Source organism: Chamaea fasciata, unplaced genomic scaffold (assembly GCF_029207755.1).
Source record: "Chamaea fasciata isolate MVZ Bird 193981 ecotype frontalis unplaced genomic scaffold, bChaFas1.0.hap1 SCAF_18, whole genome shotgun sequence".
Classification (NCBI taxonomy): Eukaryota; Metazoa; Chordata; class Aves; order Passeriformes; family Sylviidae; genus Chamaea; species Chamaea fasciata.
In genome coordinates, this window is record NW_027094103.1 from 5,837,743 (window position 1) to 5,862,727 (window position 24,985).

Genomic DNA, 24,985 nt, shown 5'->3' on the forward strand with positions numbered 1-24,985 from the left:
AACTCACAAGGCAAAAAACAGCCTTTGCAGCTCTAGGCCTCTTTGATGATGATGATGTTTACAAATGCTTTCACTGCTGGGCTAGTAATGTGCACTTTGCCATTAGCTCTCTGAAACTGTTCGACACACAAAATGTGCCTTTCAGCAAGGCAGATGGTAAGAAAGATTGTTCCTTTCATTATATGCAGGACACTCATAAAATAAATAATGGCTGGGGTGAACGTACTGATTTCTTCAGACTGAAAAAAGCTGTCTTGTTGTTCAAACTGATTTCACTGGCTGAACAGGTCACTCACATAATTATCTGTCCTGGTGAGATTTCCACTGTTGCCACATTGTCACCGTGCCTCCCAGCAGCGGATGGGCTGGGGCTTCTGGTGCCAGGTGCTTTACATGCTCATTGTAAGGCAACCCTTGAATATGAGATGTGATTGAAATCCTTCCTTTCTCCACTGTGGTTTTTTCAGTTCCTATGAAAATTTGCAGTTCCCTCCTTTAGATGTCAAGTGCATCAGGACATGCTAGTTCCCAACAGCACCGTCATACACAACAGAACAAAAGTTCTGCGTTTCATGGGGATACGGGAGCTGAAAAGGGTTAAGTCAGACAACAGAGACATGAATAATCTGCACTGCCTGAACAGAAGCAGGAGTGGGTTCCTGAACTGTGTGTCTCGCAGGAAGGGCAAGTGAGAGCAATGTCAGAGCCCAAGCAGCTTGCACTCATTGGGGAGAGGAATAGCTCCTTCGATAAAGCAGAGAGTGGGCAAAGTTTATCCTGTACAAGCACCACAGGGGTCTGAGCCCTCTTACTGCTGCAGGCAGCCCTGCCTGAACAGCTGAGTGTTCACCTGAAGTCAGGCAGAAGCGAATATGAAGTATTGTCAGCTCAGCTGCTCTGTGCCAGAGTGTTCTCCTGTGCTCTGGTTTTCCTTTGACTGTTGGCTGGGACTGACCATTCCCCCTCCTGTGACTTCTTTAAAGCCCAGGCAAGGAGCTGATCCCAACGCAACCAGTTTTTGCTTTGCAGGTGACCACAACAATACATTGAGAGCAGGCAGCATATTTAGTTTCCCATGTGAGTACTGGACAGTGATAGAAATCTGGGGGTTAGAAAGATGAATCAGCTGCTCTCTCCATGCCCTTCCTCACCATGCTCTGCTGTGGTCCACAGGAATACCTAAGCTCCAGCTGAGTTTTGACTTTGCTTGAATATCCACTGAAGTACTTTAATAGCTAAAATTGCCAATTCAAGAAAGAGAAAGTAACTGGAATGAATGATATTGAGCCTTTGACTCTATGATGCAAAACCCTCTCTGTTAGACTTCTAATCACTAAACTAAAAGGAAAACTGGAGATACAGCGATCAATTGTAAGAATGGAACTAAAACTAGGGGAGGTAAGAGAGGAGAACAAATAATCAGAAAGAAGGGATGGAAGCATTCTCTAGACCAACTTAAAAACTTTCGCACAACAACATGGAAAATAAAGACTTCAGATATCTCCAGATAGGGAAGGAGAAGGTCTCTAAAATCATTCTCCTAGGAAAGGGAAAGAACTTGGGTACTCCTTGTAGAGAAGCTCCATTTGCCTTTTCCTGTGCTGTACAGCCAGCACTGGCACTTTGGACCTGGCTCAGCTGGGTAGAAAGGTTCTGAGGGGAATGTTTCCACATCTGTCCTTCTGCCCCTCCATCCATCTCCCGCTGGGGGAACATCCCTATTGTGGCGTGCATGATCATGTATGTTTGGATGTAAAAAGAGAAAATTCTCTGAGTAATCATACTGTGTTCCTGTGAGTCTGTCACTGGGACATTTGCTTCCTTCTTGGAGGATAAAACCACAGACATGTCTAACCCTGATCTGTCCTGTACTTACATGTTCCTGGGAAAAGCAAACATCTTGGTCTCTGCTCATCACATCCATGCCAGCTGGTTTGCTGTGTGAGGGGCACAGAGCTGGCCGGAGACAAGATGGGAAAGGGAGCTGAAGTTTCGATGATGAATCTTATAAACTGTGTCTTGGTCAACAGAAAAATACATGAGAGGATCCTCAGAACATGGATCTGCTTAAATACATGTTCTTAGCACTTGACATTGAGATTGCCAATGATCACAGTACCCTGATGCTTTCCTAATCTGGCGTGTCCGTAGTCCAGGCTTCTTGGATTTCGGTTATATCCTTTTGTCTCATGTTTGCAGCTAATGCAGGACAGGAGTCCTGTGGCTGAATTCCCAGAGAAACACATCTCTAGAATTTGACTGAGACACCATCTCCTGTGGGGAAAGTAATGGTGGGATTCTGAGTTCAGCCCAAGGCTGGACAAAAATGTGGTCCAGCCTATTGACAGGTTTTTCTTCCTTGATATCGTTTCCCAAAACCTCATAGGAGTTAAACAATAAAACATTTAATTTTCATGAAGAGTCTGATACTGTTCCTGCTGATACACATCTGTGCAGTGGGACTCTGGATCAGCACTGCTGCTGAGTTTTCTGAGTACTGCTGATAGGAAGGACATATATTTGCTACTCCTTGGGAGCATCCTTGGAAATTCCTGCATGATTTCTGTGATATCGTATCATCAAAGGAACTTAGGCCACAGTACATCAAAAGTGTAATCTACTCAGGTTTGTCCCAAATCAAGAGACTGTTTCATTTTAATGTACTCATGGAAACTGAGAGTGGGGAAACCTCTCTCCATCCCTGTAGTCGTATTCCAGCTATTACTGGGACATCCTCTGCACTGAGCGATGGAGTTTGCTTTTCAGAAATCTTTCAGCAGCAGATGGGCATTATGAATGGAAAGTGAGGACTGCAGAAGCCAAGTTTCATTTCCCATACTCTGCACAGGCTGCCAGTAATGCCAGATCTGGGAACTGACCAGATTTAGCAGTACTGTCCAATGTGGAGGAGTTTCTGTGTTACTGCCTGTGTACCAGCTCAATGCTTTTCTGTACAGGTTTGTTTTATACACTGTGTTTAGAAACGGTTCATTTGTCATGTTTTAAGAAGACACAGAATATCACTGTTTCCAACTCTTTGAACATGGAAGGCTGATTAATTTCTAATTTGGACACTTAATTAAGATTAAGAGCTTGGAACACTTTCCATCTGAAAGCAGTGAGACTTTAGCTGCTGATTCTGAATGCAGGTAGAATTACACTGTCAGGCTGTGTCAGTGCAGCACAAAAAGTACACCAGAGTGCGAAAGAAACAGATTTTCTGCTGAAGTCAAGAACAGAGGTCTGGAGAGCTTCCAGCTCCTACCCAGCCAACAGTATCTCCTGTTGAAATCATTGATGTAGTTCAGTGTGAGGATTGCAACTGCACTTTTGGACAAAACAGTAGTTGTTGAGGAAGCTTCCTGTGTGTCTCAAAGGAGAGTGTCTATTCAAACACCGTCCTCAGGACTTGCTACAAGGTGATTCTCTTTTTCTGGCAAGACAAGAGACCAAGACATTGGTACCCTGTTCCAGGTGGCCAGAGAAGGGCAGCCTAGGGTGCAAAAGAAGGATAGGGAGACGTAGATCATGGCTAGCCAACACAAAGAGGGCACTCACTGGCTACAGAATCGTGCCACATTTCAGAGCTGTGTCTTGCTGTTCCCTGTGCTCTCAAGAAGACAACCGACACCTTACCCTCATCCTCCTGCAGAGGAAGAGGTCCACTCTTGCTCTCTGCCACCATTACCCCTTCAGACCAGAAGCAATTTCGTTTGAGGACAGAAAGACAACTCCCCGTGTGTCCATCACCTGCACAGCTCCCAGAATTCGGTGTGGAGAAGGAGCAGCAGTGGGGCAGCCAGGGCTGTGCCTGGGGAGGGGACGAAAAGAAGCAGCCCCTTGGTCCTGCCGCTGCAGAGAGCTGCACTGACAGGCAGGAGATTCCTGAGGCAGGGACCATTCATTCACACAGGCCAGTCTAGGAGCAAGTAGTGGAGATCAAAAAAATTGATTGGTCGGGGATTCCAAATGTTCCCTTTTCTCTTTCCAGTAAGCTGTGTTGTGCCTTATCTTGCCTACCCTTTAGAATCACCTGGTGTTAGTGGGCTATTCATTACAGCAGATAAAGCCCTTAGCACTTACCCAGATGCACGGAGCCTCCCATTATAGGAACTCTTTCCCAGAAAGCCCCACTGCACTGGGGGTTAGCTTTTAAGTTTGGCAGGTCCAGGCCACTTCTTTTCTTCTGACTGTTCCTTGCTGCAGGTTCCTCTCTGCTTGCTGATAGTGAGTGAGTATACCTTTAGCCTGTGTTATTTCTCTGTGTTTCTTTTTTTTTTTTCTTTGTTAAACACGTTTATCACTTCATGAGCTGTTGTTATCCAAGGTTCTCAAAACATGTGGACTCTGCAATAATAGAAACAGACATGATGTTGCTGAGAGTAGCAGCTTACAGTTGTAAATCTCAAGGCATCTGACGAAGGTGATTGTTGTATCTCCTTTGCAAGGGCTGTTTCTGCAGCAGAGAAGCGAAGTTGCCTGCCCTCAGACACGCATCTCATCTGGGACAGAACACAGATTCTGGAGTGCAGATCTCAGCTGCACTCACTGTGCTGCCTTGGCCTTGTTGTGTTGTGCTTATGCTACGGGAGCGCAGGAACAGGGTCCTTGGAGTGAGGCAGGATTGCAAACACCCCCACAACTACAGATGGAACTTGAGTACATTCTCTTTCAGAGTAGTGATTGGAACAAAGTCCAGATATCCTTGTAAGGAAAGCCCTGTGTGTTCGTTAGTGCCAAGGAGTTTTGTTGTTTTCTCTGCTCTCCTCAAGTGTTCATTCTCTCAGCTCTGAGCATCACCATAGACCTTACTGCTGTAATTGCTCTGCTTCTTCCTTGTCTTGCTCTAAGTTTAGTTTTAAGATGACGGTGTGTATTGGATAAATGAGGAATTGTTGTACCTGTCCAGGGTCTTGTTTTAAAATATCAGATGGAATAATGGTACCCAGCTGAAAAGGAACAGGACTTTATTGTGATTATTTGATCATTTTCCTTCGAAGGAAAGGTTTTCCAAGCCCATCAGCCCTTGTGAGCTGCAAGAGAAAATGATCAAATGACAACGTATGCCCAGGAAAACAGCTGCTCTTGCTATCGCCATGACTCAAAATCTGTTTTACTGTAAAAATTCATTGGCGTCAACTGGAATTTTGCCTGAGTAAGGTGCTCGAGATTTTTCTTCAAGTAACTTTACAGTTACTCAACATGGAGAATTGGGAATCACGTGACATTCCTGACACAATATTATGTTTCCATTCTTGCTGCATGAGCATACTTATCTGAAGAGTAAGTAGATTTTGCACTTTAAAAAGTGCATGCTCATGCTGAGGGCAGACAAAGACCTTGGAGCTGTTGTGCTATTGGAACTTCATCTATTTATTCAACTGTCCACCATGGCAGGAATTTTTCTGTTAAATATGTAATTCCCCACTTTTTTTCCTTAAACAAGAGAACCAGAGGGTGAAAGGGTTGAAGATTAAAATGTAAACAGCAAAATTTATTATAATTACAAGAGTGTTTCAAATTATTTCCTTAAACTGCAACATAATTTACCTCTAGTCAAGGTCTCTATTGGTGGTGAAAGAGGAAACTGCTTGACCTTGGGGTGACCTCTGGCCCCCGGGGGTCAGCGCCCGAGGAATGTGCAGATGTCACGGTTCATAAGCAAGGACAGAAACTCTCAGGTTTCCCAGGCAGAGAGGCGCCAGTTCGGGGATGGGGCCAACATGTGCACCTCCCTTTGAACCAGCCTCTCATACCTGCAACCCCATGGAAAGCGAGCATGCACTGGGCTGGAGATGGGAAAGGTCCAGGGCTGCCCTGGATGGAGGCTTGTGCCAGCAATGGGCAGAAGCAGCAGAACATAATGGAGGGAAAGATGAAATTTTCCTAAAGAGGATCAGCATCTGCACCACTTTTTAGTTGTACTCGAGGAGTGCTGCAGGCAAATGTGATCTGCAGTGCAGATCCATGCAAGGAGCATTTAGAGGAGCATTGGCTGCAACCAACAGATGCAGCTCATTGCTGTGTTAAAACCAGTGTCCTAAACTTTTTAAAAAGCAAAGAAAGAAGAGAGAAATAGAAGGATTTATTGCCCATATACTAAGTTAACAAAAACTGTATGGGCTGAATTGGTGCAGTGCAAATTGTGGCTGGGACTTTTGTAAAGCCCTCAGAGATCTTCTCAGTAACCCTGCCTGGAGTCCGTCAAGTGCTGCTGGATATCTTCTCTCTGCCCCAGAGAAAGCCATTTGTCCTGCCAACCCATGCTCTCTGAGCAGCAACACAAAATAAAAGCCCAAGAGAAAAACTTTCACAGCTAAAAAACCCCCAAACCAACAAAGCAAAAACCCCAAAACAAAGCCACAACACCTTTATAAAATTATTCTTAATAAAACAAATGAACAAGGAAAGTAGGTTTAAGCTAAAACAAATTGTGTGGTAAATATTAAGCTCAGAGAGAGAAAATTTTACCAGCAATAATATTCAAAGAAATAGGATGAGGGAAAAAACAAACACAAGTTTTATTTTAATATTTAAATCATGCCTTATATATCAAAATAAAATTTATATTCAAGGAAATTGTGAACCCAAGAGTTCCTTTCAACTTTGCAGCCTACAAACCACAAGTTGTGCTAAGCATGATCAAAGTACTTCACAATTAGTTAGGGTTTAAATCACTCTAATTGTCAGCCTAGGTTGTAATCAGAGAAACATTGTTTTGAAGCAGCAGCAAACTCGCCCTGGTTGTAATCTGGGGAAAATTCAAGAAAAACCTTGGGATCTGGTTGGTTAACTGTAGCCCAGTCCTTGGGGACAGAGCAGTGTTAAACACGTGGGACATCAGCGAGGCTGTCCTGGGATCATGAGAAGCCACCCTGCACACGCTGCTGCTGCTGCAAAGCCCTCTCCGACTGCCGCTGCTCCGCTCAGCTCCCTGGGGACGAGTGGGCACGACATCAGAGAGTCTTTGTGAAAACGCAGTTCGTGAGGTGCTGTAAGAAGCACGTGCTCCAGGTGATCCTGGGAGGTGCTTGGTACATTGGTTGTGGTAGGAAGAGGCAGCCAGTGGAATGAGCAGTGCAGGATTCTTGGATGGAGGAGGCTGCAGGAGTGCCAAGAATGACTGCAATGCGAGTGCGAGCCTGCTCGAGCGTTGCTCTTTTAATAAAACTGGCAGCGTGTTATCTGGAAGCTGTGATGGGTTTCCTAACAGATTCCTTGGAAGTTTCAGGTTGGAGAACTCTTCCAGAGGCTCTGCCAACACAACTGAATAGAGGATGAGCTCAAGTGCTTTTGTAATTAGGAAGAGAGTGTTTCTCGCAATTAAGGAGATCTTCCAGGAGTACAGGAAATAAAGGCTGTCTTTGAAAAATCATGATTTCTAGACCTTAAAAGGATAAAGGTAGCTTTAATCTGGACTCTGCTATGGAGAAACTGGAGGAAATTTCCCCACTGGAAGCCTCGAAAAGAGAATTTGCTCAGCAGTACAAATGAATAAAACAACAAGGCTTTGTGCTTGAGGATCTCAAAGCGTTTTCTGCTCTGCACCAGGAAATGTAATACCTCCTGGGAGCTGTGCTAAATTGGAAACAGGGACTTTCTCAAAGCTCACTCAACTCTGCTCTGGCTCAGCACAGCCATGCTTCCACCAGCCTTGGTGGAAAAGACAAGTGATGTTTTGACAACTTGAGTCTTCAGTCGTGACTTTTCTACAGGGATGCAGGAGATTAGCAGGCAGCGTAGATTTAGTGAAGAAGCAGTTAAGAGAAGAGAATTAAATTTGCCACCTTGCATGCAGCCAAGCCAGAGACTTTCTCTGGGCTCAGAATGGCAGAAAAATCACCTTCTTTACAGTGACTCTTCTGGCTTGCAGCAGGGGCAGCATTGGGGTGGCAGTGAGGAAGTGGACTGGTTGAGGAGGCTTTGCTGGCAGTTTCCTCTGATCTGTTTCAGAAAAAAAATGCAGAACTGAACAAAGTACAACCCCCAATTTAGTTTGTATGAATCATCTCCTCTGCTTCTGTTCTCCTCTAGTCACCAAAGAGGTATTAGGGAAGAGATGACTAAAAAGGAGCAATGAGCAATGAGCAGGCAAAAGTGGGGGCAAGAATTAGTGGAAGAGATAAGGTTTGTAAGAAGCAACCAGGTCTTCATCTAGGGAAGGGAAATAATTTCCCAAGAGCCCATTTGGACTGAGAGAGCCCTGGACACGACTGCTGGGAGGGAGGGGATTGTAACAAAGCAGAGGAGCTCCTGGAGAAAGGTGTGTTGTGCTCCCTTAGTTGAGTGTAAATGGATTGTAGCTGTCTTTTTGGTCTACTTTCACAAAATAACTTATTGAATTATTTATTTGAAGGAGTCACAATTAGAGTAAGTAAAAGACAGTAACTCAGTTGTCATTGGGCACTGGGCATGGCCACGTGGTTGTGGTCCCACTGAAATCCACAGAGCACCCAGCAGATGCTTTGCTGTCTTTGCACATCTGGCATGGCACCAAGGAAAAGGCACAGACAGGTGATGCCTGATCTGGTGTAAAAGATCTCAACACGAGCACTGCCCTATCAAACGGTTATCAATTAAGAATTCATAGATTGGATTTATATCTAAACAGTGATTTTTATCAGATTATGTCTTTTCTGAACCAATGATTAAAACCTCCCAACTAGCTTCCCTCTTTATTACTGACTTATCTAAGGATGGAGTAGTCCTTTTGGCTTTGCTTTCTGTGTCCAGAGGTATAGCACATCACGGCAGTTCTCTGTCACAGAGATGGTACCGGGGGTAGCAGCTAAGGTGGGGTACCATGGCTCATTACCACCGAGCTTTGGTTTATTTCAGTGTGAAGAGCTTTTATGCTCCTGCCCAGTTTTGACTATTCACATCAACCAGTGCAATTGTGAACAGCCCCAGTAAGGCATCAGCGATGCACGTGTTTGTCTTCAGCCTCTGATCATGCACCTTTTGTGGCACATGGTGTGTCTAATGCAACCCTGCAAATTTGTCCTTACATGACTCAGCCCACACTGTTTAATAAAAGATAGTCCATAAAACCAATGGTTGAGAGTTACAAAGAAAGAAGAAGTGAACCAAGACTGATTCTGTGATTTTTTGTTGTTGTTGTTGTTGTTTCCTCTTTTCATGAGTGGGTGAGCATCAGATGGAAAGAAGGACAGTCTTTGGGAATTGGTGATGGAAATATTCTCCCATTGACTGGCTTGACTCAAGAAACAATATCCACATGGATCCATGGAAAGCAGAGGACACAGAGGGAGAGAAGTGAGAGTAAAGCTGCACTCAGCCCTCTAGCAGCAGCAAAAGCCAGATGTGGAAATTGTTCCCTGAGCAGACAAGACCCAGAGTTGTTTCTTTAGCTTTCCTTTGGCTCTTCTAAGATTTTCTTGCTGTTGGGAGGAACTGGGTGAAAAGGGCGGGGAGAGGGGGGCTTTGTGCCATTCTTCCACTTGAGTGTAGAGAACAGAGAGCAGAAGGTGCGGTGAGAAGCCTTTTAAAGTGGTCGTAGATGTGTGAGGTCTGATTCTGTTTTCAAAAACGTATCTGTTAGATGTAAGTGCATGGGAGGTCATTAGAGCTGCGCTGCCTTTCAGGGGGTGAGGCAGGAGGGAGCTGGGCTGTGGAGTGGGCAGGCAGGAGCATCGCTGCTGGGAGCGAGAGCCACCGTGCGATCAGCAGGCTCCGGCAGCGGGGACCAGGGGGGAAAAGGCTGCGTTTCCCTCTCCTCAGCTGAAGGCAGTGCTGGCCACAGCCAGGCTCTTATGTTTAAAATCACAGCCGGCTGTGATTGTGCCAGGAGTTACTCTGGAGATGACTATGGCTAGCTGGCAGGGTTTCAAACAGAGCAGTGCCTGTCTTTGGTGGTCACCCAACATCTTGTTATTTACTGGATCTAAAAATGAACTGTGTTTTCCCAGAGCAGAGAATCCAGCTTGTAGGAAAAGGCAGGTTATTTCCAAATTGCTTTCCATGTGATAGGTACCTCTGGTTCATCTAACAACCCTTGCTCCTTCTCAAATCCCTGCTCACCTTCCATGGATGGGGACTGGGGACTTGCCATGTAGCTTTTCAGTCAATAAGGAAAAAGACTTACTTCTTCTATGTATTCTGAGGGAGAGACAGATGTAACAGACTGTGTGATAATTTTCTGAGTTTATGGGGATAGGTATCATCTCAGAAAAAAAAAAAAAAAAAGGAATGGTCTGACATTCACCCTGCACAGACACAGTGTGTTTCCAATAAGGGCGCTACTGACTGATATTAAGATTCTTGTTGCATCTGAACGAATCCACAGTATGTCTGTGATGGGTCACAAGTGAAGACATAAAGGCACAGATATGAAAGGAGAGATGTGATAGGGTCTCAGTTTAAGGTTGGCCATGGGCTGCATGTGACATTCTTGTAAGTAAACTGACAGTGTCCAGGTTTATAATAGCTAAACTCCTCAGTTTCCCTTATGTAAACATTTCACTCTAATGGAACATTATACCCAGGACCATGCCTCAGCAGACATACATGTATATGAATTGCATAAAGATAGAGCAATAGATAAATAGATATCTGGATTTAATAAACATTCACGTTCTAACACTAATAGGCTGGTGAAATCTTACAGAGAGGGAGAGAGAGACTGAAGGAGAATACAAAATACTGCAGAGTTTACAGACTGGCACAACTGGAAGCATTCAGCATCAAAAGAATGAGGAGAAGGAAAGGCCAAGTTGGATCAGACATATTCTATGTTTATTAGTGCTCTCCCATCTTGTAGCAAGGGATGGTGAACAAGCCAGTGGGGTGTGTGACTGCTATTTCTTCAGAGGGGAAATCATCCTCATCCAAACCAAAGAGTTTAATTTATGAGGTATGGAAGATTCAGACACATTTTTCCATAGCCAGAGGATCTCTAGGAGTTTGTATTCCCTGAGAGTCAGGTAAGTGCCTTTCAAAATCTTACTTTGACTTCTCTTGGAAGCAAAAATTTTTTTTCCAGTAGGGACAGATTTCTTCTGATAGATCATTTTCCTGTATACTTTTATGTGGCATTTTCCCTGTTGCCTTTCACCAAAAAAGAAGAGAGGAAAAAAAATGACAAACAAAATTCTCTATTCCCTGTTCCCTCTCAGAAAAATCTCTCTTCCAGTTCTTGGTCTGGGAACCAAAATCCTGTGACAATGGCAGCTCTTTACTGAACTTGTTGAAATTGTGCCACTTGACAGGATATGGTCCTGATGGCCAGCATGGAAACAGGAGGATTCTGAGTCTGAGAGCCTGTGTGGGAGGGCTCAAATAATCCCCTTCAGTTATTTCCCATGGCTTCAGGATTCAAGGTAACTAGGTGAGAAGAAGGAAGAACTTTTTGACAGTAAATGAGCAACAAATCAAATAAAAAAAGAGGGGAAAATAATTTCCAAGTTCCAGCTTGCCCACTTGGGTCTGTCTTTTAAACGAGCATTGTCTGTTACCCAAGGAAGATCAATGCAGCTATTGCCCCAGCCCAGACACCCTTTTTCCCTCGTTTTCACAGTGCTTGGGTTTATTTTACTTCCCTCTGCTTGGCTCTGTGCCATTTCGTTGGCTATCATTCACCTTGGCTGCATACACCAGGGAAGGGCTGCTCAGTGCTCTCTCCATGGTGTGCCCAGTGAAGCCCACTCTTCCCAAATGGCTCGAGCCCTTGATTCCTCCTGCCACCTGCCTTTTGGGGAGCCAGCAGATACAGAAGCAAACCCACTTTTTAGCTGGCTTGAATTACTGTTCCGAGCTAGACCAAAGAACAGATTTGTCTCCTTTGCAAGGAGGAAACAGTAAAACAAGGGGGCTGCCCAGGACAGGGAGGTGGAGAGCAGCACCAGCGGAGCCCCCACACGTGCGCGGGCACGGCGTGCTCTCCCACCAGGGATCTGGCAATCTTGCATGCATGAATTGCCTTGCAACGGCCACTCGGCTGTCATCCTGTCAGGCCCATTTACAAATCGCATAACAGGTTTAATTTTGAAATCTCTCTCGTCTCCCCCCCCCCCCCCCCCCCCTTATTTTTTGCTGAAATGGATTTACAATGAAAGTATTTGAAAAGGAATAATTATCTATATGAGCAACAGCAGCACAATGCCTGCAGCGGCGGGGTGGGCTAGCAGCAGAGGAAATGAGCTCTAAGTCTGAAATCTGCTTCTATACATATGTACATACTTACAAAGAGCCAGGTATTTGCAAATACCTATAAAATATTTGATGGATATGGCTATGACATGATTTTTAAATTCTGTGGATATAGATCGGACATGCAAAGTCTGATTTCAGCTTTTGCTTTTGTTGTGCTAAATGCCACACTTTAAAATAAATCTCCAACCATATCACTGTGTGCATTTTACATCTGAAGTGATATTCATTAAGAAATTGGTTACCAAAACCTTAGAAATGCTTTCCAAAGCATTCCAACCCAATTTATATTTTTAAAAGGGCAGCCAGCTCACACTTTCAAAGTGCGGGAGAGCCCGTTTTATGCAGTAGTGGACATGAAGCTGAAGCTTTTTCTATAGTCTCTGTCCATTTCTCTCAGTGAATTGAATCCAGTCAAAGGTCAAACTGGCCAGAGGCACTTTTATTGTCATGGTAACCATGACTTAATCAAACAATCCTGAGATTCCAGGTTTGTGGGAACAGGCAAAGATCTGAAGAGACTGGAATGAATCAATCAAAGGGGGCAGGGAAGAAAATCCTAAGATATATGACTTATCCTTCCAAATCTATTACTCTGTCCTTAAACACACAAGAATTATGCCTTGGACAAAGCCTCTTTTCAGACCAAATACCTCTGATTTTTGTTTTCTTGTCCTTTGCATCAAATTTCCTAACATACCTCTGTCCTACAGCAATCAACCTTAGCCCAGATTTAACCAACAAGAGGAAAAGAGGGGAAACAAGAATTTAGGAAAGATGAAGAGTATTTAGTAAAAAACTACTTTAAAAAAAAAAAAAAAGGAAGAGGAAAACCAAGGCAAAATGCCATCAACCACCTTTGATTTGAAAACCTATTACAGCTTGTTAGCAGCAATCTAATGCAGCTCTACAGGCAATTAATGCATTTTTAAGGTTATTCTCCTTTCTAGGCAGCTGCTGTGTCTTCTTGGGATGCCAAGGCTGTGGGGCTTGCTTGTGTCTCAAGCACTGGAGCATCCAGGGGTGCTGAGTTCAGGCAGCCTCTGCTCTTTGCTGAGAGCCTGGTGATTCCAGGGCTGTCTAGAGGCATCTGGAGGGTGCTAGGGGCTGGTTAACCTGGGGCTTGGCTGGGGCTGAGGCTGCTCTAAGTCTGTTTGTGCACCTTTGTTTTTATTCCAGAAGCAATTTGCGTATGTCTTAACTCCTGTATGTGCTTGTGGGTCCTGGCTGCATTTCTGGGTTGGAGGAAGAGGCAGATGTGGGGCCTCTGCCCCACCACCTTACCAATGGGGGAATGTCTTGTGGGTTTTTGGAACCTGACTGCAGTCCATGTCCACATGCCATTGATCCCCTCCTAATAATTCCTGCTTTGGTTTCTAATATAGTTAATCTCTTGCTTTGTCTTCCTCTGCCCTGAGAAGTCATAAATAGTAAAATCATGGGGGAATGAGAGGAGTAGGAGACACTTTGCTGAAGTGCTGGTGGCAATATGTTTAACTAGTTATACCTGGTTAAGTGGAAATATCACGTTCTTTTCCAGTGCTGGAGAAGAATTAGCTAAGAACCTGAAATATATTTGCCCATGGAGGCTTTCCTGAAATTGGGTGCGTGGGGTTGGGGCTGGTTGTGCAGTGTGTGTGCTCAATTGCACACTTTGTGATGCACAGTCATGGGAACATGGGAAAGCTGTTGGCTGCTGTGCCATCCAGGAAAAGTGGTTTTGTACTGTCACACAGAGGTGTTCTCCTCCCCAGCCTGCCCTCACATGCAAGGCAGGTTATTTTCCGGTGACTACCCTGTCCGAGGAGATTGCTGCTGAAATTTGGCTGTTATTTAAGGAATGCAGGTTGTGAGTTGCAAACCCCAAACCTAAGAACTGCAATAACAATCAGAGCATGAAACAAACTCATTGATTGTTGTTTTTAATGTAGAGGTGTCCTTGCCAGAAAATGTGTCCTCTCAATGGGCTCAGCAAACAGACTCTAATGGGTGAATTGTCCAGAAAAAAACCTCCTTCCTTGCTGCTGGATGATTGGGGTGTCACCTATAGGTTGGTAGGTAAAATATGCAGAAAAAAAATTGCATAATAGAGCTTAGCAGATGGACAGAATTCCATGGATACTGCCAGGATACTGGCAGGACAGAAGATAAATTACTGGAGCCTGAGCATCAGACAGGAAAATGAGTAGTTGAGGAGGTCTGGAAAATAAAGGAACACTGACCTGTGTCCAGGGAGGATGTGATTTTCAAATGTAAGAAGAAGAAGGTCCCCTTTTAGCTTGGCTGTGAGAAGACCACTGCTACCTCTGATAGTGCTTGTGGAAAGGAGACATTTCAAGCCACATGGGAGGAATGGAAAAGCAATTCAGTGTAGAAAAATAGTAAAGTTTAGAAAACAACAGGAAGGAAGAGGCAGAAGGCTGATTATGTCAAGAGAGCCTTTCTGAGCTCTGTACATATAGGAGCAAACAAAGGAAACAGAAGATAGCAGAGATGAAATGGGAGAAAAGTACAGCGAGATCAAAAATGGGAATGAGAGGACTGGATGAGCAACTACATGAGCAAAGAGGAAGTGACACATCTGATGTGGGCTTTCTTAATAGCAGAACAAGAAGAAAGTTTTAGAGGAAGAAAGACTGTGCAGGGCCTGCTCTGAGGATGAACATGGTCTGTGGTTAGAGGTACTGGGATCAGTATCCCTAAATTGAGTAGAGTTCTGACAGTTTTTCATAGGGAAAGGCTTTTCTTTGTTTCTTGTCCAATGTCTCAAATAATCTTTAAGACCAGGGCAAAGAGCAGCACAGACAGAGACGAATTGCTGCCTCCTGCAGCAGTGCTGAGCACCCTTTCTATCAGGACTGTGAGGAGCAGCAGGCACTCAGCACCACTGGGAAAGAAGCCTCAGATCTTCTCTGCTCTTAATCTGTTGATCTCCACAGGACAAGACGGAGGAAACTAGTGAGATGAGGGACCATGGGCAGGTTATACGTGGAGCCAGCACTGGACATGACCTGTGCTGAAATGAAATGCAAGTCTTGTAGGTAAAAGACCCTGTAAAACTCCTTCCCCTCTGCAAAAATACCCTCCAAGTTAGCTTTAACACTTAAGTACCATGGTTCCTGAATGCTACCTTTAAAGGTTAAAGCATTTAAACTATAGGAACAGCCAGGGGCAAAAAGAGGCCCGTTTCAATTTGATATGTTGAGGTCCTGCAAAACGCCAGACTGGGGGGTCTCTGAGCTCTTTGTCCTTTCCTTTCCTTTCCTCCTGAACCTGAGATGGCCCCGAGGCCCAGGCTGGGCTGTGTTTCACTATCCTTCTTCCTTTCTCTCCCTTTCTATGTTGTAGTAAATTAGCCATTTCCAAAGGGCTGAAGCAGGGGAGGAAGTTCTCCATCCCTGACTTGCCTGCTGCACAGGGCAGTTTTGCAGGAAGGAACTGAAAGTAGATCAGGAAAGACTGGTGCATGAAGAGAAGAGCTGCACTTCTCCCAAGGGTTCAACGCTTGGTTGAGACAAACAACATCCCACTGCCACCAAGAGCACTGCCGGGGATGGGTGGAACTGTCACCATCACTCTCTTCTCAGGGGAAGCTCATCTGCCTTTTGTGGTAGGTCACAGGACACCTGCCTTCCCTGGAGGGATCAGGATCTGTCTCAGCACACTGTGATCAACAAACAGGGTGTTTTTCCCCATTTCCTGACTTTTATCTTGTCCCTGTGCTTTGAGGCAGGCGCAGACCTGGCACTTGCTGTTTTTCACCCAGGGCAGGGCAGTGCAGCCTGTCGGTGTCACTGCAGCACCGACAGCAGGACGGTCCCGCTGCACCGCGGCTCTTTGACTTGCAGAGAACGCCCTGCGGACTTTACCCCACCCTGTAGTCCAAAGAGTACTCTCAGTTTACTCTAACCTAAGCCTTTCTGCAAGTTGCTGCCTTTTCCAGTGTTATCTGCTCTGATAGCCGTGGTATTAATAGCAGGAACCTTCCTTGCAAGGAGCCGGCTGCAGGCACAGCGCGGCTCCCCCTGTGCTCCTTGCCTGCGCTGCTATCTCTGCGCGAGGAAACACTTCCAGCTTTACTCCCCTGGTTACAATTAATGGAGATCTCCATCCATTTATCCCGCCTCAGCATAAACAGTCCTATCTGGAGGTGGTGCCTGCTGTCAGCTCCCACCCTTTAAAACGGTGCTGGAACTTCCTTGTGCTCAGAGATGTGAGTGAAGGTCTCCAGCACTTTCTAGACAAGAGCAGGGCTGAGGGTGACTACTGGGGAATAGAAGTGTAAAACCTTTCTGGGAGCCCTGCCACAGAGGTGTTCTACTGTTGTGTTTCCCTCTTTGAAAGACACCTCTTTAAAAACCCCTACAAAAATAGGGAGGGATTTGCAAGCTATCATTTAATAGATCAGAAAAGCCCAACTACTTGATAAAGTTCTTTTACCTTTAGTAAAGCATGTTGGTACTGGAAGGCTGCCATGTGCTCCCCAGGGTTGTCCTTACAATGAGATGTTTTAGAATTGTTGCTGTTCAGGAAAGAAGAATAGGTGTATCTGACCAGGAAAGCTTCCTGAGGGTCTCTTTCAGGGCTTGCTTTTCTCACGGGAGCAGAGAAAGGTGCAAGAGTCACTTCTCTGTTACCATGACAGATCCCACTCTTACTGCTGTAGCAGTGCACAGCTGCATGGGCAGGCACCAGCCCTGGTGAACCTCTCAGGTGGGGAGAACTCTGAATAATGCTGACTATTGAGTGCTTTTAAACAGACACTCTGGAATACAGTTGTTTGGGAGAAATGTTATCTGCACCAAGCAAAGCCTGTAAATTGTTTGTATACCATAAGAAACTTTGTGCCCAAGTCCTCGGCAGAGACCTTCTCTATCAGATATTTGTTATCTCCATCCTGCCCTCAGTACAGCCAGGGACTGTAGCCTTGCCAGGGAACTCTTAATTCCACGAGTTTCTGCTTTGCTAATCTCCAGTCTGACACTTCATAATAGCATCACTCAGAACAAGATTATGTTGAGATACACTGATTTCTTTGTCAATCTTCATTTGATTTAGAAAACCGTTCTAAATCATCACAATTTCTGATCTATAGCATTGAGCTACCTCTCCAAAAAGATCCCATGGAAGTATATTATAGATTTCTCATCAGATGTATTAAGGCATAGAAGCAACAGGCAAAGATGATTGTAAAACTTAGGCGTGGAGGCATTTTTTTCCAAATGATGGATGCGGAAAATCTTTTGTTATGAGTCTTGAACCCCCAGAGGAAGGACTGGATGGCCAAAATTTCTTGCTAGCTGCTGTAAAGAGAAAGCTCTAAAAATTAGTTCTAAAAATTTGGTATGCGAAGGTTGGAGTAGGGGGAACCTGACTCAGTTAAGTCAGAGGAAGATGTCTGATATCTAAATATAAATAATTTCCTTAAAAAAAAAAAAAAAGTAACATTCATTAATTTTTTAGAGAGGAAACCTAATTCTGCTTCCTTGCATATTCTATTTTTAAAAACCCAACTACCCACACACACAAACAAACAAAATGCAAAAAAACCCAAAAGCAAACAAACAAGTCTCTACAACCCTTCTAAGCATATGAAAATAGAATTGCACTTCTATATGAAGTGTGCAGTCTTATTCTAACCTCAATTTACGGCAGTGTGTGAATATAAAGTTCAGCAGAAGTTGATGAATTTACACCCCTTAGTGTCCACTTGCAGAGTGTGCAAGTCTTGAACCAGAGCCCCAGCAGTGCGAGCTGTGCAGGCAGGAAGCTGCACCAAGCTGCTTTTGAGGAAATCACACTTTTTGGATAAATATCAGTCAGCTGCAAACATTTTTCTCTCCAGGATGTGTGTGCTTTTCCAATGTTTAGAATAAAAATGTGGTGCTAGGAATTGGGAATATAGTTTTCACGTATTTGATTACCCCAGCATTAAAGCAGCTTGATAATATTAGTGGTAGCCTTTAACATGAACTTTGTTCTGTAACTTCCAGGCTTCAAAAACTAATGAGGAGTAAAATTGGGGGAAAAAATGTCTTCCGACAGGCTGGTCTTCAGCACCTTTTTAATGGATAACAGATTTGCCATCATCACACATCACTTGGAATATATTATGACAAGACACACAGGCTAATATAATGCATTGTCTACACAAGGCTACTATGTATTAGTGAATTTCTCTTTAACTTGAATCAGGATGGTTCAGTTCCAGTTGCAGAAGCTTTCAAATCGTTTTCCTGGAAGAACCTAAACCCAGTGCATGTACTCGATGTAACCAAACAACACCAGATGCTTTGTTACAGAAGTTGCAAAATGGTTTCTTTGCTTCCATAAAACTCGGAAGGAAAAGCATGAGAAGAGTTTCTAACTTTCAGCATTTAGTAACAAGCTTTCAGGGGAGCCCACAATCAGAAATGTCAGGTTTTCACTGCACTGGGTTCTGTTCCAAGAGATACAGGGAACTGACTGTACCCTGAGCTGGGTTCACTTTCATTTCCAGTATTCAGATCTGAATCTTGGATGGGTGTTTTCAAATCCTTCAGCTGTCTGAGTCCTGGGTGCTTGCTGCTGTCACAGGTTTGTCTAACAGGGGAGTGCATAGAAAGTGCAAAAACATCGGAAGTTCCTTCCCTGGAAAAGCAGGGTGATGAAAGAGATGTAAATTTAAAAGCAAATAACTGTCTTATTAAAAGACCAGTGCGTACAAAACTTTTTTTTTATATATTAAAAAAGTTTCGATCAACAGAGGAAGATTGGCAGATGTGAGGGGCACACTTAACGCAACAGGCACAGCCATCTCCACCAGCTCCAGTCAGGACTCGCTCTGGCTTTTCCCTGGCTGTAAATGACAGATCTAGAAGTCTGTCTCTTGTCCTGGTTTTGCCTTTTCAGTCAAGAAAGCATAGGGCAGACTTAAAACATTTTTTAAAGTGTTCTTCAAACTTCCCCAGGCAGGTCAAGGGATAGTTGGAACTGAAATGACTCAGGAGCATTGAGTCGTCTGTTGGCATTTTCCCCCTCCTCTCCACTTCTACAAGCAATGATTTGTTTTCTTCCTTCCTCTTGATTAGCTCTATAATATGCTCAGATTATAAAGTGAACTCGATTTTGTGTCTCTTGTATTATCTCTAGTGTCTCATTAGCCTCAGTACCATCATAACCCTTCTCTGAATCATCATTTGTATATGGATGTTTGACATATCAGCTGATTGTCCCTTTTTCTTTTTCCTTCCCCATCTCTTCCGAAAGCCAATGGAGCCATTTCTGTTGATGCTTAAATATCACAATTTCTCCCGCTATCACTAATAGCATAATGGCATTATGAAGAATCCTCCTGCAGTGCATTTTTGTGTGACGTAACGCAAACAAGATTGAATTCAATGGAAACATCATTAAATGTTACCCTCTTAGAATTCATTTAAGAATGAGCAGGAAGTTTGGACATAGCAAATGTTGTTTTTCAGGGTCTAAGCATTGAACAAAGTATTTTCAGGACAGTTTCAGTCAGGGCAGATTTAACATGGAGAAGGCACTGTAATGTTTATATACATATGACCATAAAAAAGGCTTGAGTGCACAGCAAAGACCCTTGTGTCATAGAATTAGTCCTGGTTTTCCCCTTTTCATAGGGTGAGGTGAGAATAATTTCCCTAGGGCTTATAAACATTTCTCCAGATATATGTTAAGATGGGGTTCAATGCCTCCTGCTTCGATATATTGGACAGTCAAAGTAATGCTCCCTGTGAGCATTCTGCTCAGTGTGATGTAGTGTGAGACTCTTGCATGCATGTTGCTTTTTTTATGTTTTCTTGGCACCCATAGTCACAACCTGTTTTTCTCTTCTTCTGGAGACCTTTGTCCAGAGAGCTGCTACTTTTTAAAAATCAAATAAATAAAGCCATTGTTAGCTTTTCTTTTTTTTCCTTTTTAAACTCAGGATAACAAATTCTGGCAGATTTTTAGCACTTGGGATCCACAGGAACTAGCACTGCTTTGCAAACATCCTCAGATTTTCAAGATCTTGTTCCACCAAATACAACCTGCATTTTTCTAATATTTTCCTTTGTTCAGCTTCCCTGTTGTCTCATTCCATGTGGTCTCACTTGAGTCTTGTTTTAACTATGATAAGTTCTTTTGTTTTCTTATTCTATCTTATCTTCACAGCCACATTTATTTTTCCTATGTAAAGCCAGGCAAAATGTCTTGGTGTTTCAGTGCTGATGTAGGGGTGCCCAGAAAGCCAGAAAATGCTCCTCAAGAAACATGGTTTATAGACACCAGTGAGGCTGGGTGCACACACAGCACTTGGCTGGCTTGAGGCTTTTCCTTGATGCAGTTTTGCAATGCATTTGAGCAATTATTTTGCTGAAGCAAGGGGACACTGAGTTGTCAGGCTTTGCTCACTCTGTGATCTCCTGAAAAGGAATTAGGAACAATCTTAGGAAATTATAGCTCTTTGCCCTACAGAATAGGGAACACTGAGTTCAACTGGTATCCTTGATGGATTTGACTTCTGCAGGATTTATTTCTTGCTGGCAAAAAAAAAAAAAAAAATCCCTAATATTTGCCATTAGTTTAGGGGCTTAACTTGAGAGAAGTAGTGCTTGGTGATGTCACCCTGCCCAGGGGGTGTTGCAGAAATACCAATGGCTGCTGCAGACCTGCTGCAGTGGTGCTGTGGTGTCCCTGCCTGGGCTCTGCCCAGTGCTGGCAGGCAGTGCTGAGGCAGGACACTGCAGTGTCAGTGGTTGGGGAAACAACGGGCACTTCTGCAGAAGAATTTACTGCCCAGCACCTGCCTGGCTCTGTTGTCCTCTCTGTATGTCCTGGGGAAAGGAAAGCATTGGCAAGCAGGGCAGTGTAAGGTGGCAACGAGCTCATCTGTCCTTGCAAGGGTGTGAAACAGGTGCAGGCTTGAAGCTATGCTTTTCCAAGTGCAATAGTCTTGCCTGTGCATCCCCTGGCAAGTCACTCACTGGGGACACCCCTGTTCTCACTTTTTAAATTAAGCATTAACATGTGGGTGTTACCTTGCACAGAAATTAGAAGTCTCCCTTCCCATCACTCGCTTCATTTTAGCTTTTGGAATGGGTGAAGATTTGTTTTCCTTTCCAGGGTAGTCACACTGTTATGAGGGAGAAGCTGAAGGGTCCAATTACCCTCCCCTTGATGCTGTTTGTAAAGCAATTAGAACTGGCAGCGTGTGATTAAAACCAAGAAGTTATCAGTCCTTTCTTGAGGCAGGAGAGGTGACTGTTTGCAGATGAATATGCACCAAATCTACACCAGGAATAATTTCCTTACCCAGTGTGTAACCTCCTGTCCTCTGTTACTGACTGCAGGTATACAGCTGTACAGGTTTCTGCACATGAATTAACACTTGGAGCTAATAGCAGTAAACTCACAAATGGACTATTACTTTTTATAGCCTTTTAGCAGAGTCAGCCTAGTGGAGCAAAACTGTTAACAAATTAAGATATGTTTGACAGGACTTCAAGCAGGAATCATAACCCAGGAGTCACTGGCTGGGACATGAATGTAAAGTCGTCTGTAGAACGAAGCTGTATCTCAGCTGTTGTGTGCTAGTGGCAAGTGCTAAACCACAAAATAAGAATTAAGGCCAAGAGTTAATCTTGAAGAGATTTTCAGAGCAAGGAACTGAATTCCTGTAATGGTTGTAAAGAGCTTGTCATATCTGTAGTGCTACAGGATATAAAAGACCAACAGTCACAGTAAAAATAAGTTGCATTTGTCCACTTATGACATTGTACATATTTTAGACATTGTATGGTGATGAGGAAATCTGATCTTCTGAGGGGAGTGTCTTTAAACCACCAACAGAATATATTTGACAGTGCAGATGCAGGGCTTTTGTGGGGTTCGTTACTTGAGCATAAACCAAACTGGAGTAAGAATGGCTGTAGGAACTATCAAGTGTGTTTTAAACAAGTCACTTTCCAGCAGACGCCCCGCTACAGCCTAACAGGGTGTGGGATTTCTGGTACGTGGCTTCAGTTCCGTTGTTTTGTTTTGTTTGTTTTTTGTTTTTGGTTTTTTTTTTAATTGAGGAGGTGGAGGTGGCTGCATAGAGGCTGTGTTTGCAGAACATCTGGATGAGCACTGGCTCCTCTGGTGTGTGGGAGTTAAGAGAGAGTAGCTTCCCACCTCAGAGCTTTCTGCCTCTCCTCATCTGTGGCTTTCAACCCTGCCATTCTGATTTTATTCAAACTTTCATAGAGTATCTAATATCTTTTACCTCCACAACTCCCATCACAAAGACCATCTTTTAGTCAGCTTCAGCTTTTCCCTGATTTTGGAACTGGCTGATGGGGCTCTTGCATCTGGCATTGGTTCATTCTCTGCCTCACCTTTCCACTGCTTGACACTGCATTTTATAAGGCAGAGATGCAACATACGTCTTGAAGCCCCAGCATAGGCTCTTCCCTACAGGGGGCTTTTCTCAGTGCATTCTTCTTTTTAGGGCTTGTTGACTCTGTGCAGCATGGCATCATGCACCTGCATATGCTCCTATTGAGGAGTTCAGGAGAGTTCAGTCTGTCACCAGCTCCCCAATGGCTATGCTTATTAGCAACTTAAAGCCCAAACTTAGAGATATTCAGGCTGATTTTACTCCTCTTTCTCTGTCTTGAACCTTCACTCCCCACTAGGCTTGCTAAAACTTCATTCAACATAACTGAAGACTCATTCTCCTCTTAATACCTTGTGATATTCTGCTAAGAACATCCAATGTTACAGTTCCAGCATAATTAGATTTTCCCATAGGTGTAAAATGTGTCTGCATCAATAGCTTATTAAAAGAGTGTAATAAAAATTATGACCCCACAATTCTGCTATTAATATAACATTCCAAGCCAAGAAAGCTCCTTGATCCTTCTTATGCATCTGCTGTAACATGGTACAAGAGCAGAACACTGTAAGCCAGTTTAATCCCTTCTTTTCACCCCCTAGCAATATACATTGGCCCAAGAGAGTAAGACGAATTGAAAGTTTAATTTATTAATATGCAATAGTGATAATGTCAAAAGAACAATATATAAAGCCCACACAGAACAGGATTACACAGTACATAGGGGAAAGCCTAGAGCTAATATTTAATATAGCAAAACACGGCCAAAAATAACTTCTCGTCCAAGGAGCAAAAGAGGGAGAGCTCTGCAGGTGCTGGAGCAGAGGAGCTGTGCAAGCAGCCTCTGCCTTCAAGTGCACAGCTGGACCCAGCCATGCATCCTTTGGCTGAGCTTCCTCTCTGCTGGGAGCCACGGAGATCGTGGTGCTTTCCACGAGTGCCAACTGTTGGGCAGTGACTGAAGTTCCCAGCTATCACTTTGTCTGCTTCAAAATCTCTCACTGCTCCAGTTTAACAGTGCACACCAGAATCAGAGCAGCAGACACAAGCAACACAGGTGGAGAGGCAAGCCACAGCAAAAGGGGAGCCTCAGAGCTCAGGGCACTTCTGCAAGCGAAGCATGAAACCAACTGTTCACTTCAGCTGAATTGTTCACTTAAGCTTGGATGAGCAAAGTTTCACCAGTAGGCAAAGTACCCTGCAGCCTCAGCAGAGGTACAGCCACATGAGCTTCGCCAGAAATGAGAGATTTGCCCCAGACTTTCAAATCAGTAACAGTCGTGTGAGTGGAAATCTGTTCAGTCTCTTAGGGACTGGCAGGTTTCACACACTTCCTAGAGTTTTCTTCTCTGCCCTTTCCCTAAAATGAACAAGGAAGAAAAGGACAAATGTGAAGGAATAAAACTCATTACTTCTTCATGTTACTGAGAGTTCAGTGTACAGCCAGGAGAGCAGAACTCACTCTTGGAGGACAAGTTGAGAGAGGGGCGAGATGGGGGGCTCCCTGCCTTCCCTGCGGGTTTCCCACTCTGCCACGCATTTCTTAAGTGGTGGGATGAGGTCCAAGCTGACCATCTATCCTGCCTGCTGCTTGGCACTGTCACCTCCCTGTACACACAAAGAAACTGCAATAGCAAATAAGTAGCTGGTCAAAATATGGGACCTACTTGTCTCTGTTGATTGAAGAGTCTGGGTCTGGCAGTCAGGGCCCTCTTAACTGTTGTGTCTGTAGATTCATCCCCTGTCTGATTCCTCTTCCAGCCTTCCCCAGCTCTAATCTGCTCGCTGTCCTTCCCTTTGCTGGAGTTGATTGCTCCCTTCATGGCGTAGTCTGATTTAGAAGAGCCAGGTCAGCTCAGCAAAGCTCTGCTGCTTGAAACTAACTCACCTCCTCTTGAATGCCACACAAGATGCTTAGCTCTTATATAGCAATAATCTCTAAAAGTCAGGAGGAGGCTGTGGAGATGAGAAATGAGGGCAAACCAGGAAATCTACCTCTCGGCTGAGACACGAGCAGCTGGGAAAGGCTGCGTGCCCACAGCCTGGCTCTGCTGCGTGTTGTAGATCAGAGTCCACAAGCTCAGCAGGAGAAGAAAAGCAGTTGAGGTTGCCCTGCCAGCCCCTTCCTGAGGACGATAGAGGAGGAAGTTTGTAGCAGTGGTTCTTGTACGAGTTTGTTGTCTCTAAAGTTTTCTCACTGGTGTTTTTCAAGTGCCAGAGCCTGGGCAGGTTAACACAGGTCACAGCTGCCCTGTGTGGAGGTGTCACGTCACACTGCCTGGTTTTTATACATGGGCCTTCTGTGATTTATTTGCTGCTTATTTCAAAAGCTTTATTTCTCTCTAGCTGGCTAAATTAATGTATTTGTAGTAGTTCAAAACGGGTGACTAACAGCAGGCTGGGCCCCTGGCTGAGTGGAGGAGGAGAGTTTTCCCCCTTCTGCCAGGAGAG

General features: G+C 44.3%; 1 long non-coding RNA gene across 3 annotated transcripts in view; it reads right to left on the reverse strand.

The window, feature by feature from the left end:
• The window catches only part of LOC136298827 (uncharacterized), a 50,896-nt gene that overhangs the window by 22,886 nt on the left and 3,025 nt on the right, over positions 1–24,985 (reverse strand). The window contains exons 2-3 of one of the 3 annotated variants that reach the window (XR_010723384.1): positions 4,084–4,347; positions 1,942–1,956 (exon numbers count right to left, since the gene is read on the reverse strand). This is a non-coding gene — a long non-coding RNA (uncharacterized lncRNA). Of the gene's footprint in view, positions 1–1,941; positions 1,957–3,462; positions 3,494–4,083; positions 4,348–24,985 lie in introns of those variants that run through there. The other 2 variants (XR_010723383.1, XR_010723382.1) reach the window with 2 other exon arrangements.